Source organism: Plecotus auritus (assembly GCF_963455305.1).
Source record: "Plecotus auritus genome assembly, chromosome: X".
NCBI lineage: Eukaryota > Metazoa > Chordata > Mammalia > Chiroptera > Vespertilionidae > Plecotus > Plecotus auritus.
In genome coordinates, this window is record NC_137784.1 from 59,104,546 (window position 1) to 59,113,169 (window position 8,624).

The 8,624-nt window shown below is 50.2% G+C and overlaps 1 pseudogene across 1 annotated transcript; it reads right to left on the bottom strand.

Annotated features, from left to right (window-relative positions):
- Positions 1-4,749: 4,749 nt before the first annotated feature.
- On the bottom strand, positions 4,750-8,095 carry LOC308240133 (DNA (cytosine-5)-methyltransferase 3A-like; annotated as a pseudogene). Its single transcript has 2 exons — positions 8,021-8,095; positions 4,750-6,838 (listed from the first exon to the last, which is right to left on the bottom strand). The product of its transcript is annotated as a DNA (cytosine-5)-methyltransferase 3A-like (transcript).
- Positions 8,096-8,624: the final 529 nt, after the last annotated feature.

Below are 8,624 nucleotides of genomic sequence, written 5' to 3' on the forward strand. Positions count from 1 at the left end.
AAAAAGACGTTCCCACCCTACTTACAGTTCGCGACTCTGCAGCTGGTCGTGGGCTTTTGTGTGAATTTCCCTCACCTTTTGCTGGTGAATTTCCCTCACCTTTTTCTGGTGAATTTCCACACCTTTTCTCGGTGTAATGTTCTTCCTTCCTTCGCTCTTAGGCGAAAAATACCTTCTCCTCCAGAAGTCCCGCGTTGAAGGCGCCAGATGTGGGATCCCTTAACACGACCCGCGTGGTTCAGGGCCCACTCAGGGTCCGGTTTCTGGAGGAGGCCGCACACTAAAATGAAGAGAGAGAGACTAGAAAAGAGTTAATTTGGGAAAATGAGGGGCCAGGCGGGAGTCAACCTCTAGAGGGAAGACTACCGCTAGGGTCTGGCCTTGCTATCCCTTTTATTGAGGCTATGGAATACACCCATTACCCTTAAGCAGCTTTGGGAAACACCCATAGCCCTTAAGCAGGTAATAAGCGGATTATCATATCAGTAAGGATTTACATGATTACAAGATGGGGAAGTTGCCTCAGTAACCATTGTCTCAATTAGATAGGGAGTGGTTGGCTCTGACCTTTCAGAGCTTCAAGGTTGACCAGCCTCTTTCTATTAGTGAGACAATGATTGGTTTCCAGCACCGGTCTCCTTTCTAGTCGATACGGGGGCTACCTTCTCTGTCCTGCCCTCCTTTTTCAGGGTCATTTTTCCTTTCCACGATCTCGGTCATGGGTATTGACGGCAAATCACCCTTTAATGCTCTGAAAACTGCTCTGGCCTCAGCACCTTCTCACCCAGCCCCCTCCCCCACTCCACCCTTCCTAGAGAACAACTTTCTTGCTGGCACAGGCTTATCAGAAACTTAGATCTTTATCTCTAGGAAAAAAAGTGGCAGTTTTAAAATTCAAGCGGTTAGAGGCCTGGAAACAGGCTTTGGGGCCTGCTCCCTCCTCCCCCTGCCTTTTCTAAATATTTTAAATAGCATACAATACTGAAACATTAATTGCTAGACATGTTTAGAAATATTTAATGGAAGGTATGTTGAAAGAAAGAAAGAAAGAAAGAAGTTCTAAAGTTAACTGTTGACAAGAATTGTAAAAGGACCCAGACAAGCAGGTATCCCGCCAACTCACCTGGACGGTCCTGCCCCAGGGGTTCAGAGACAGTCCTCATCTGTGTGGCCAGGCCTTACCCAGAGACCTCCGACAATGCTCGTTAGAACCCAGCACTCTTCTCCAGTATGTAGATGATCTCCTCCTCTGCAGCCCCTCCCTGGACATGTCTCAGAGGCATACAGCTGGCCTCAACTTTCTACGGGACAAAGAATACCGTGTGTCCCCTGCCAAGGCACAACTGTCGGCCCCCACCATCACTTACTTGGGGATCTGTCTGACCCCTAATTCCTGAGGACTGACAGTTGACCAAACGCAAGCAATATGAGACCTACAGCCTCCCACGTCTGCGGAACAGATCTTGTCCTTTCTAGGGCTGGTAAGATTCTTCCACCATTGGGTCCCAAACTTTGCTCTCCTAGCTAAGCCCCTATACCAGGCCGATAAAGAAACACCAGTAGGCCCCCTCTCCTCACACTCCCTTGTTCGCCAGGCTTTTTGTAACTCCGGGATACCCTTCTGGCATCTCTCTCTCTCCCGGATGCCTCTAGGCCTTTCCAACTATTTACTGATGAAAGACAGGGAATACCTATGGGGGTCCTCACCCAGCCCCCTAGGGCAGGGGTGGGCAAACTTTTTGACTCGAGGGCCACAATGGGTTCTTAAACTGGACCGGAGGGCCGGAACAAAAGCATGGGTGGAGTGTTTGTGTGAACTAATATAAATTCAAAGTAAAGGAGTGGAGGGGAGAGCAAGAGAACCCTCCGCTCTTTCGGCTCCGCCGGCTGGATAGAACAGCCGAACGGGCCAGATCCGGCCCATGGGCCGTAGTTTGCCCACGGCTGCCCTAGGGCCAGCCTTCACCCCTGTAGCCTACCTGTCCAGACAGCTTGATCCCATGGTTCGGGGATGGCAGCCCTGCCTCCAGGTTCTGGCTGCAGCCGCCCCTCTCACCAAGGAGGCCCAGAAGATCTGCCTCCAGCAACCCTTACAGGTCTTCTCCACCCATAGACTACAGGATCTTCTGTCCCACCAATCCTTATCTCTCCTTGCCCCCTCTCGCATGCAGGAACTCCATCTCCTGTTCCTTGAGAATCCTGACATCTCCCTGACCCAGTCCCCAGCCCTGAACCTGGCCACTCTCCTTCCTGCTGCCTCCACCCAACCTGTGGCAATGCATTCCTGCCCCGAGGTCGTCAAGGCCCTCACTTAATCTCAGGCGGGACTCTCAGATTTTCCTCTTTCTAATCCTGACTTAACTAAACTGCATATACCCTACTGCCCACAATCATCGGGTAAGATCGAGAGGATCAACAGCCTCCTTAAAGACCATCTAACTAAACTCTCTCTAGAAATTTGCAGCTCCTGGCCAGACCTCCTGCCATGGCCCTGACCGGAATCCGGGCTACACCAAGGAACCCCACCTTCTTAAGCCCTTTTGCACTCCTATATGGGAGACCTTTCTTACTCAACCATCGTCTCCCTACTGACCCTCCTCTCCTGGCTACTTATCTTCCATACCTGCCCTTACTCAGGCAACTGCTCTGGGAACACGCTGACAGGTTTCTGCCCAGGCCAGAACCAGCCGACCAAGACTCCCGAGGACCAGCCCTCCAGCCGGGGGACTCAGTCCTCCTCAAGAACCTTACCCCCAGATTGTATTTCAGCTCCAGGCTCAGAAAAGCAGCAAAACCAGACAAGTGACGCTGTGGCAGCCTCAGGACCAGCTTTTACCTCCCAAGTGACTCAACAGGATCGCTCTCGAGACTTCACCAACCAGTCCCTTGGGGAAATCATGCTGCTACACCCCTTGCCTGTTTTTCATTCACTTACCCCATGGCTCCTCCAATCATTAGGCCCACTGATATATATTCCTTTAATTTTGCTCTTTGGCCCCTGTCTCATGCACTGTTTCACTAGTTTTTTGCAGAACAGAATGCAGGTGTTAACCAACCAGAAGGTGGGAGAGATCTATCTGGCCTTGAATTAAGAACCTAGAAACACCTATGTCACCAGAATCTTTGAGACCCTGGGTAGACGCCCCTGACGACGCCCCCTCTCAGCAGGAAATAGCTATGGAAAATGAACCTTCACCCCCTGACCTTGCCCAGACTCTCAATTTTTTAATATCACCAAAAGCCTGGAATGATAGATCCTCCCTTCCCCCAACTGGTGGGCGGAGTATGACATAACCTGCGTTTGCGCTGGGACATCCCCGAGACATTGAACCACAAATCAGCGCTTGCTGAGTGCCCTGGGCCCCTCCCCTTCCTGTTCCTCCCCTCAAAAGGCGTGTTCACCTCTGCACGTGTTGCTGTTCTCCCCAGTCTGCGAGACAGCCCTGCTGGGTCCTTCTCCTCCTCCTCTAATCCTGGTGTTTCTACTCTCCTTCGTAATGAATCTTGCTCGTTAGTGCAGAGTAAACTTCCTCTTTTAATTTGCTTGGGTCCCTGACTCCGCTTCCTACACCTCAAACCTTACCCTTGGAATGAAGACCCCTTATCCTGCCATCTTGCTGAGGGAGTCTCCTTTTTTGGAAAAAAAAAATCAAAAGGTTATTGTATGATCCTGGATGAATCCCGCTCTCGGCTGTCCATGGTCCTGACCACCTCATCTTACTGCTTTGTGGCAGGGAGAAGCAGGGAAGCACGGTTCCCAAATTGTCCTTCACCCTGTGGCACACCAAGGGGAAAAGCCACCTTAATGGTGATTGACCTTCTCCCTCTCTCCATCCTTGATTAAAACCTTTTGCACATAAGGCAACATGGAAGGTGATGTTTTTACTCATCTCGCGGTTTGAAAGCACCATTATGAAGTCAGGTTGTACAGTAGTTAACAGTACCTTTTATATATAGAGCTCATATCTATCATATATATATAAACTCTAAACAAGAGGTAACAGCGGCTTCTAGAAACTGGTTTTCTTCAAGGTTTTCTGTGTAGTAGGCACCTGAAATACTCTATAAAAGGGTCTTGTGGTGTCCTCATCTCCCTGCTGCTAGTTGGGTTCTGCTTTGCATGACTAGGAATGGTGCTGGCAAGACAGCTCAGTGGCTGGGAGGGGTACTGGCCTCCTGAGTGTGTCTCTACTTTCCGTCCCCTGTTTGTGCTCCTATCTGATCAGGCTAGAGACAACAACAAAAAGATATATAGTGAAAAAAAAATCCAATACCAATATATAGATTTCCATAGAATTTCCTTTTTACTTCTCTCTTAATCTTTCCTCTCTGCAAGGTATTGTTACTATGTTTTGTTATTAATTTTTGCTGCAGTAAACCCTCTTGTTTCAGTCACAGCAAGAAACAAAAACCCAAACAAAAAGAAAACCCCTCTGAAAAGAGTAGAAAACAAAAGACTTGACCAAAAAAAGGGGGGGGGGTAGGGGGAGAGGGAACTTGATGTTGTTTTTAAATAGGACTAAAGATTAACATTGAAAAATCAGGAGATGATGCCCAACCCTTTTCATCAGGCCAAGCCCTCCGGTGTTTCCGCCTCTGGTTTTTGTTTTAAATCCCTTTTTCTCTTCTGGGTGCTGATACTTCTCTCCATCCTTATGTTCTTTGTGTTTTGTTGTGTTTTTTTTGTTTGTTTGTTTTTTGTTTATTTGTTTAACTTTGTGTCACTACCTCAGTTTGCCCTCATGTCCCTTACACACAAGCAAAATATTCCTTCAGCAGAGCGAAGAGGTTCTGGATGACCAGCACGCTCCACGACCGGCCCAGCAGTCTCTGCCTTGCCAAGCAGCTCATGTTGGAGATGCCAGTATAGTGGACAGGGAAACCAAACAACCTTTCTATTTCACTGCACCATAAGATGTCCTCTTTATCATTCATGAAGATGGGGAAATGCTGGTCTTTGCCCTGCTTTATGGAGTTCGACCTCCTGGTAATGGTCCTCACTTTGCTGAACTTGGCTATTCTGCCATGTTCCAGACACTCCTGCAGCTCCAGCTTATCATTCACAGTGGATACCAAAGGCCTGTTCATACCAGGAAGGTTCCCCCAGAAGTAGCAGGCCCTGTGTGCAGCTGACACTTCTTTGGCATCAATCATCACAGGGTTGGACTCGAGAAATCGTGAGATGTCCCTCTTGTCACTAACGCCCATGGCCACCACAGTCTCAAAGAGCCAGAAGAAGGGGCACTCATCTCCCTCCTTGGGCCGCGCATCATGCAGGAGGCGGTAGAACTCAAAGAAGAGCCGGCCAGTGCCCTCGTAGAGTCCCTTGTAGGCAGGGTTGACGATGGAGAGGTCATTGCAAGGACTGCCCCCAATCACCAGGTCAATTGGGCCCCACTCCTGGATATGCTTCTGCGTGACACTGCAGGCGTCCCTGACGTACATGATCTTCCCCTGATGCCGCACCATGCCCACCAGGATGGAGTCCTTGCACACCTCTGAGGCGATGTAGCAGTCCACCTGAATGCCCAGGTCCTTCAGAACCAGAAGCCCTGTAGCAATTCCATCAAACAGAGATAGCACCCGGATGGGCTTCCTCTTCTGGGCTGGGACAAGTGGGTAAACCTACAGAGGGTCAAATTCCTGGTCGTGGTTATTGGCAAAGAACATCTGCAGCCGTGAGGGCCAGTCGTCTCGCCTCCGCAGCAACCCATAGGTGCCCTTGTGCCCACACATGTAGCAGTTCCAAGGGTCTTCTATAATGGCTGCCTGGGCAGCGCCAGGCCCCACCAAGAGATCCACGCACTCCACGCAAAAGCACTTGCAGCAGTTGTTGTTTCCGCACATGAGCACCTCATGCCCCCCACAGCAGATGGTGCAGTAGGATTAGTAGCCGTTGTCATCGAACTGTACACGCACTCCAGGAAGCAGTTCTTACAGTTTTGGCACATTCCTCTGATGAAGAGAGGGTGTTCAGGGTGACGTTGAGGCTCCCACAAGAGATGCAAATGTCCTCGATGTTCCGGCACTTCTACCGCACCTCATACACCAGCTGCTCTCTTGTGCATTTGTCGATAATTTCCTTGACCTTGGGCTTCTCAGTTGTGCTCTTCCAGGGCTTTTTGGCTGGTGAGGGTGGTGCATAGGCAGCTGCCTCGGGTTCAACCCACATGTCTGTGTAAACTTCTTTGTAGGGGTTCTTCTCTTCTTCTTGTGGTTCCAGGCCCTTGGGTCCTGTGGGCTGGAACCCTCCAAAGGCCCATTCGATCATCTGCTTGTTCTGCACCTCCATGGCCTTGGCAGTGTCGCTCTCATTGCTGTCATGGCATGCTGGGAACAGCTTCCCAGCTCAGCTGCTGGACACTTGCAACACTTCGTAGATGGTTTTGTGGTACATGGGCTGCTTGTTGTAGGTGGCCTGGTGGAAAATGCTGCAGAAGGAGCTCAGTGGCATGAGCTTTTCAATACACACCATTGAGAACTTGCCATCTCCGAACCACATGACCCAGCGGGTGCCTTCAGCTGCTCGACTCTGGCCTGTCATCCACCAAGACACAATGTGGCCTGGACACCAGGAGAAGCCCTGCAGTTTTCCCCACACCAGCTCCCCAATGCCAAAGCCCCGGCCATCCTCATACTCTGGTTCATCAACGGCTGCTTTGGTGGCGTTCTTGTCCCCTGTGTCAGCCCCCACAGGCTCAGGTATTGTGCCTCCTCCACCTTCTGAGAACTCGCTGGACCCCTGGTTTTCTTCCACAGCATTCATTACTGCAACCACCTTGGCTTTCTTCTCAGCCCATAAGGCCAGGTGCAGCCCCTCTGCGGTCTGGCTCCCTGGCTGGGATTTGATTGAGGATTCAAAGGAAGAAAAGATGCACCTTCCCCCCAACCCCCAATTTTAGGAAGGTCAAGCAAGTGAGTCTGGTGGGGAGTTGAGTGAGGAAGTGATGGTTGGTGTCTGAGGAAGGGGGCCTCTTGATCATGGCTGGGTTGTTCAGTGTCCCGAGTGGCCTTGGTCCCTGCCTCCCTGCCTGTGGACTGAGCAAGTGTGCATAGGTCTGTCTGTCTGGACATCCATTTGGCCCCGATGCTCTGGTTAAATGAAGGCCCAGGCCACCCCAGATGCCTGCTCAACCCCCTGGCCAAGCCCTTACTGGCTGGGAGGCAGGAGGCCTTGACTTTCTGTTGCCCTGCGTGTGCCTGGGCCCTGCACCCCAGGACCCATTGTAAAGACTCCCAAGAGGGAAAAGCCAGGATTTCCCATCAGCACGGCCAAGTGACCCTCCATGCTCCCTCTGCCGGGAACCAATTCCAGCATGTAGTAATTACAAGAGTTTCACCAAAAGGTTGGTGAAGCTTGGGCGGCTAAACAAGAGTGAGCCACATATGTAGTTTACCTGTTGGAAACGGCTAAACGGCACTTCCTCCAAACCTGAATATTATTGCTTGCTGCCAGATAGCTCAGGGCATTTTATTGGCCAAACACCTGAACAGCTGTTGGCCAAACACCTGAACAGCTGTAGGCTATTCCCCAAACTGACAATGCTTCTGTATACCCTTTGAAACCTTACACTTTGAAGTGTATATCTCCACCTTGCCTTAGGACAAATTGTGTTGAATAAAAGCACGGGTCCTTGGTCAAGGAGAGAGTCTTCAGTTCCTTTTTGCTGAAGATCCTCTGACCCCCAATGCCTTTCAAAATTATCTTTTGTCTCGGGACTCTTTAATCATCTATACTCAGCCCCTTTCTCCAGAATGCTGAACCCTTTGTAAGGCTGGGAAAAGAACCCCGGCATCCCTCAGCCTCTCTCCACAAGGGGACCAGCAGGGACCACGCATACATGCGCAGTGGGCTTCCTCCTGCCTCCGGATGGGTGTGGGGCTGCCTGCAGACCACAGGGGTGCAGCGGGAGAAGTGGGGTGCAGATAGACCCCGGCTGCAGGCGTTCCCTGGTGTGTGCGCCTGCGCGTGTTTGCTCCCCACCCACCAGAGGAAGGACCCCTTGGTGAAACAGTTTACTTGCTGACTTGCCATGTTTTTGCCAAAATCACAATGTTGAAGGATGTGTCCATTTCCAGCGTCAGAGCGGGACATGGGGCACCTCCCCGGGGGCGCCCTACCAGGCTCCAGCCCCGCACAGATGCCTACGCTTTCCTCCTCCTGCCCAGAGTCTGAAAATCCTCCCTTTCACTGGGATGCGTTCCACAGTGGCCTTTTGCTAGGTGCCTCCTGAGAATCCGTCTCTTTTTGTATAAATAACAAAGTGTTGGAAATGTATTTCCTGAAATAAATGTTCCAAATGCAAAAAAAAAAAAAAAAAAAGAAAAGAAAATTAACACAAAAATCCATGGTGAACAAATATTTTAAATATTGTGCTGAGCCATAATAGAGCCTGAGGCAAAAAAAAAAATGTGTTTTCTTTGTCAATGTAAGAAACATTCAAACATGTGAAGAATTTTTGTGAGTGTATTTGAGCCAAACTGTGGACCATTGCTGGGAAACAAAATCTAAAGGGGAATTGAGATTATGTTCCAGAGAATGGCAGTGTTTCACCTTATTTTATACATTGCAATGAGGAGGAATATAGGGGGCAACCGGTCACATCAGTGACCGGTGTCCTAGT